Raw genomic sequence first — 7277 nt, 5'->3', positions numbered from 1 at the left:
GGTCAACTACGAAGTTTATAGGAGTAAACATCTATAGCTTCTAGTAAACATCAATTTGTGGTGTCATCTGCCTGTCCTCTGAACAATTCTGCCCAGAGTTTCACTTTTATTCTTTTCAATGTTTTTTGTAAAGAGAAAAAAGAAAATACTTATGGAGTACATTTTTCACTTTAATAATAGAGTAAAAGATGTCCAAATACACTGTCCATTAGACACTCAGTTAACATAGCCCATTAGACACTCAGTTAACGTCACCTCTCAGTTGGAAGTCAATTCTTTCTGCAGGCAAGGATCCCATCACCTCAGCCAGGGTAATTCTGTTTCTAGTTTTCTTCATTTAGGGTTGTGACTTCCTTACTGTATGTTGAATTCTCATAAAACCACTTTCTTTGTTTCAAAATATGTCTCTTGGGACCAGCAGTTAGCGTAATGGCTATGTCGTTGGACTCCCACGTAGTCAACCGTGGTTCGCATCCTGGAACCGGTGGCTTAAAACTCACGCTGGGCGCGTGAGCGTGCATGCACAAGATCCCGAGAGGAGAATGGAGGAGAAGGGATTGTGGCATGACCATCCCCCCTGAGGGCGATTTCTGTCTCTCCATCTCTCTCTGTCTGTCTGGTGAGCACACGCGCCCTATAGCAAAAACCTCTTAAAAAGATATGTCTCTTAAAAAGCCGGGATGGCAAGACAAAGGGCAAGGTATGCAGGACGTAAGAATTGGAAAATTATTTGCTGAGAACATATATGTGGATGTACTTGATTGAGACAATGCACAGTGTATTTTGGATGGAAAATTCACTTGTGTGTTGTGATGGTGTAAAGTGAATTAATAAATAAAAAAATAAATAAATAAAAAAGAAAGCAAGCATAGATACCAGAGACAATGTGGGAGGAGAGTGGGAGATGGCAGAGGGTAAGAGATAGGGAATCAAGGACGAGGGAAAAAAAGAAAAAAAGAAAAACATTAGGAAATAAGAAATGGAAAATTATTTGTTGATGATAACATGTATGCTGATGTGCTTGATTGAACCAATATACAGTGTAATCTGGATGGAAAATCTCATTTTGCATGTTGTAATGATGTACAGTGAATGAATGTAAATAAATAAATTTAAATAAACAAACAAACAAACAAACATCAAACCTTTATGATTAAGTCAGATGTGGATGAGATTTTGGTATGTCTTTATTTCTCTGCCTTTAGACTGGACCATGACTATTTCAACTCATGAAAAGAAGAATTTATCTTTCTTTAAAAATGAAATGCCTGAAGGAGCAACTTTACCATTTCTGCTACTAATTTGCTTTGTCGTTTAGAACGATGAAGTTTAAAGGCGAGCCTAGTGGCTGTAGCACACTAGGTGCCCAGGATTCTAAGGAGCTGGAGGGCCGAAGGAAGAAACAGATGGCATGACAAGACTGTGTTCAGGGTGCCTCTCTCTCTCCTCTTTCTATTATGCGCACACTTACTCTAACATGAAAAAGAAAAGGCAATCCTTCTATATACTTTGCGATTCAGTTTAAACTTTGTTTCTTTGGTTCTAATCTTGGCAAAGATAAAGTGCCCAGGATCAGTTTCCATCTACCACTCCACCATCTTGTTATACTGTTCGCCTCATTTCACCCAATCTACCACTCCATTCCCCAACACCCTTGGTTCTTCTTTACTAACTCCTATTGCAAAGTTTCCAAATTGCAGGCCACCATCCCTGATAGCATATGGCCCATTTCCCAGGGGGCCAGCAGGAGGAAAATTTTTAGGAATTCAGAGGTGGGCATAGAAGTCCTATGCTCCCAACTTAGTAAGTTTAGGGGCATGGGGAGCTTTCCCCACTGTACGGCAGCCTTGTCCTATTTAGAAAATGGCTTTAACTCACTTTAAATTATTATTAGTTCCCAAAAATACAGGCAATAGTCTTGAAAATATGACAAACAGAACTACAGCAAGATAAAAAGCTTCTGAAAAAAAAATTAAAGTGAAAAGACAACTCTCAGAATGGGAGAATATATTTTCAAACTATCCCTCAGATAAGGAACTGAAAACTAGAATATATAGGAAACTCAAGCACCATATTCCCACCTCCAAAAATAAATAATCCTATTTTAAAATGTGACAATGAGCTAAACAGACAACTCCCCAAGGAAGACATACAAATGGCCAACAGACATATAAATAAATGTTCAACATTTCTCATCATAAGGAAAATGAAAATCAAAACCACATTGAGATACCACTTAACCCCAGTAGGTTGGCTAAGATTTAAAAAGTAAAGAATGATAAGTGCTGGCAAGGCTGCAGTGAAAAGTAAACCCTCCTGGGACCAGCAGATGAAGTAATGGTTATGTTGCTGGACTCCCACATAGTCAACTGCAGTTAGTCTCAGAGCTGGTGGCTTAAAATTCAAACCAGGTATGTCTGCGTGTGTGCCCATAATCCTGAGGGGAGAATGGAGGAAATTGTAACATAGCAATCCTCCCAGGGGGTGATTTCTTTCTTCCTGTCTCTCTGTCTCTCTCTGTCTCTCTGAAGAGTGCACATGTCCTATAGCAAAAATACTCTAAAAAAATAATAAAAAGAAACCCTCCTACACTGTGAGAATGTAAATTAGTATAGCCACTGTGGAGAACAATAAGGAGGTAGGAGGTTGCTCAAAAACCTATAAATAGAAATACCATATGACCCAGCAATTCCACTCCTGGGTATCTGCTTAATGGGTAGGAAAACTCTCAGTCAGAAACTCTCAGTCCATGTTTATTGCAGCATTATTCACAATTGTAAGGCATGGAATCAACCCAAATATCCAAGAGCAGTTGAATGGATTGAAAAAATGTGGCACATATACATGATAGAATATTACTTGGCCCCAAAAAATTTGATTCTGACACTTGATACAAATTGGACAAGTATGGAAGCTTTATTGCTAAGTGAAGCAAGCCACATTATGAAAGAGAGGTACTGTATGTCCCCATGTAATATATACTGAATAACTGCAGTTAGTCTCAGAGCTGGTGGCTTAAAATTCAAACCAGGTATGTCTGCGTGTGTGCCCATAATCCTGAGGGGAGAATGGAGGAAATTGTAACATAGCAATCCTCCCAGGGGGTGATTTCTTTCTTCCTGTCTCTCTGTCTCTCTCTGTCTCTCTGAAGAGTGCACATGTCCTATAGCAAAAATACTCTAAAAAAATAATAAAAAGAAACCCTCCTACACTGTGAGAATGTAAATTAGTATAGCCACTATGAAGAACAATAAGGAGGTTGCTCAAAAACCTATAAATAGAAATACCATATGACCCAGCAATTCCACTCCTGGGTATCTGCTTAATGGGTAGGAAAACTCTCAGTCAGAAACTCTCAGTCCATGTTTATTGCAGCATTATTCACAATTGTAAGGCATGGAATCAACCCAAATATCCAAGAGCAGTTGAATGGATTGAAAAAATGTGGCACATATACATGATAGAATATTACTTGGCCCCAAAAAATTTGATTCTGACACTTGATACAAATTGGACAAGTATGGAAGCTTTATTGCTAAGTGAAGCAAGCCACATTATGAAAGAGAGGTACTGTATGTCCCCATGTAATATATACTGAATATATGCATTCTATGGCAGAAATTAAGTGATTCGAAGGTATAAAAGCAGGGATGGCAACTGTAGATACTAGAGATACTATAGGAGGGGGCAGGTAATGGGGATAGAAGAGAATCATGGGGGAAAACATTCAAAAGACAAAAATGAAAAGTTCTCTGATAATGATAACGTATATAGTAATATCTTTGGCCGAACTAATATACATTCTATTCATGCTCAAAAACAAACAAAAAAATCTTAGTAGCAATTCTAGAAAATGAAACCTAATCTAAAGTGAAAAGAGACCAGTGGTTTCCTGGGGATGGAACTGAAGGGAGAGTGAGAATAACAAGAGATGTTGGGGAGAAATGCAAATGTCTGTTATCTTGATAGTGGTGATGATTTCAAGGATGTATACTTATGTCAAAACTGATCAAATTCTATATTCCATGTCTGTGCTATTTATTGTTCTTTCATTGTACGTCAATGAAGTTGTTTAAAATATTCTTATCAGTTCTTGGCTGAACTTCTTTCAGACCTGGTCCAATTCCAGAAGCCTTGGTTTACTTATTTGCAAAGCTGATAGCTTGTCTCCCTAGTCCTCAGAGCTAGAAACTACAGCAGTAACAACTTCACACAGCCCTGCTTTGTAAATCACCTTTAGTTTTTTTCTGTAACCACATAACCACTTCACTGTCAATGGGGTTCAGAAAATAGATAGATGGCTATTTGTTTCTTTCAGAGAGCAATATGCTTTCAGTTCAGTTGTGTGTGGGTCATCGTGTGACATTAGAAAGACAGACCTTGCTCAGTACAATGAACATTTCCTAGCTCACTATTCTAAAGAGGACATTCAACTTGATGTATATAGATCATCACTCCCACCAAGATCTTTTCATGTCATGATGAAGTCTTATCCATCTAATGTTTTTGAGGTGAATATTCACTGGGTGTTTCCTTTCCAGCTATGTGTGGTTTGAGTTTTAGTAACTTATTTCAGAGAGAGAGAGAGACCACCCCCCACAGGGTCTTCCCACTCCCAGCCTTCCAATCAATCAGGATCATGGGCACACTCAGAGGTATGTCCGGCATGTTCAGGTCTACCAGGGTTCTGAATCCTAAGCCATCCCATATGGTTTCAGTCATGTAGTGACACCCTCTTGCCTATAACACCACGGCTGAGCCCCAGCTGTGTTTTAAGGAATAGAGATCTAAACTCTGTCACCCATATCAGCATCTGTAAGTTCTTTTCCTCCACCTCCTCCAGCAGTGAAGAGTGATGGTCTGAACACTGAGCATCCTACAATTTCCGACCAGGGTTCATATTGTATCTAGCTCCAAGGGAAGGCATACGAAAGCAGAAGATGGTAACGAACATGTGTATACCCACTGCCCTTTCCAAGGATGTGAATCCTTGCTGTAATAAAAAAATATATACTTCTACCCAAGGAGAAAAATTAATTTTTCTTTCACCTGGATGAACATAGCAGGGGGCCAAGGTGCAAATTTAAATGAATACGCATACACCTGGCTCAAAAAGCTCACACAGAATTGGAATATTTTTTTAAAAGAGGTTTTGCTTTAGGGTACATGCACTAGCCAGAGAAAGAAAGAGACAGAGTCAGTGAGAGAAGTAAGAAATCACCCCCAGTAGTGGCCTCCCTTCTTCTCCATTCACCTCCCAGGATCTTGGCACACACGCAAACACATGAGCCCAGTGTGATTTTCAAGCTACCGGGTCTAGACTCGAACCATGGTCAGCCATGTGAGAGTCCAGCAACGTAACTGTTACACCATCTGCTGGCTACACTTCAGAATTGGAATTTACCGATGACTACAGGTGAGCAATCCATTCAGGCACAGATGGATAGTGTTGAAGAATAATGTCTCACTTCTGTTGTTTTCCTCTCTCCTGCCTCTTTTTCAGTTCTCTGTGCTGGCTGCATTTCTAGGCAGACTCCTCTTTTGGTGGGAAGATGATTATAAAGGCCCTTACTGTTCTTAACTTTATTCAAGATAAAGACAGAAGCAATTTCCTTGGCATTAATGTACCAAACTCTACAGAGGAATTCTGATTGGCTCTGCTTGGGTTAAGTGCTGATTTGTGAACCAATCACTGCAACTAGGAGAATGGGGTGCTCCGATTGGCTATGGTAGATCTTCACTCATCCCTGTGGCTAGGACCTAGAAGGTAGGTGAGGAGGAATTATAAGCCCTTCCAGAGCACATGGACTGCTGTTTTTGTTTTGTTTTGTATTGTTTGGTTTGTTTTGTTTTGTTTAGGGGTGGGGGTAGTTCTGGCAGTAGAACAAGGACACCAGGATGCATGCTGGGAAACTGTCATAGTCCAGGTACTCTCAACCAGAAAGGCTCCACATTTGTCATTCATCTGGAGGGAAGGGATACTCTTCCAGCTCTGGTGGGGAGGTTAATGCCCTGCTCCTGCCCATGTTATCTTGGTTCTGCAGCAGAGAAAAGGTCATGGGATGGGTCTCCCTTTCCACAGGAAAATCACAATGCCAGCGTTTAATCTATTCAGAGGAGAGAGAAACTTGACCTGCGCGGAGAGGGAAATCACACTGAGGATGCAGAAGTATTGGTGAAGGAATTACCATCATTCTGGCCTTGACCTGTAAGACTTAGCCATTTAGTGACAGACATTCAGAGTGGAGAAAGGCTGAAGTCAATGTTAATTTTTTTTCTCTCCCTCCCTTACTCAGTGCTGTTACCCCTGAGAGAAAGGAAATTTTCCCTTGTGTCAGGTGATGCAAAAGCAGGTTGGATTACAGGATAGTCTTTTCTTTTTATTTTCTTTGCCAGAGAGTATATGCACTCACGAGAGAGAGAGAGAGAGAAAGAGAGAGAGAGAGCACCCCTCAAATGGGGCATCATAATACTGTAATCCCTTCCCCTCCATTTCTCCATCCTCTCAGGATTTGGGGGCACACAAGCACATGTGTCCAGTGTGTCTGTCAAGCTGCGGGCCGAGATCGGAACTGCAGTTGGCCATGTGGGATCCAGATGCCTGCGCACAGGGCTTAACACAGCTACGCTGTGGGGTGGGCCCAAGCCTTTGATTTTATTATTGAGTCTTGTTCTTTCCTGGCCCCACATCTGCATTTATTGATTGTCTGGCCCTGGGAAAGTACTTTAATCTCTCCAAGTTTGTTCTTTCAAGGGCAAATGGAAATAACCAGGATTTTATTAAGTTGGACAATGCAGAAAATGTTCCCAAAGCATCTTTCTTTCCTAAAAACCTGAGACAGTGTTTTAGAACCTCACTTTTTTTTTCCCCCAAGCCAAACAGTATCCAGCTTTATTTTAAATATTTTTCATAGACAATTATGGTGTTTCAGGCAGGAGACATGGGCAGACAATAATGAGTTGTATACAACTTTCAAACACCCTCAAATGGACTACTCAAGTCAGAAAGCCACTATAAAACCCAATGAGGTCGCAGCGGGACCTGCGCCGGCCCTCCCGGGCTCAGCGCGACCCCCCTCTCCCCCCTCTCCGGGGCGGTCGTGTGGCCTCTGGGCCAGCAAGCTGAAGCCGAAAACAAGGATTAAGAATTTACAACTATAAGCAACAGAAAGAATCTTTAGCTGTCTTAAACCAATTGAGAAATATACTGTATAGAAGGATTTTATCTACCTATGGACAGTGAGAAGATGATGGTTGCCAGCCCTGCATTGCCTCAG

The sequence above is a fragment of the Tupaia chinensis genome, unplaced genomic scaffold (assembly GCF_000334495.1).
Source record: "Tupaia chinensis unplaced genomic scaffold, TupChi_1.0 Scaffold000451_2, whole genome shotgun sequence".
NCBI classification, from domain to species: domain Eukaryota; kingdom Metazoa; phylum Chordata; class Mammalia; order Scandentia; family Tupaiidae; genus Tupaia; species Tupaia belangeri.
Note: the sequence above shows the minus strand (reverse complement) of the source record.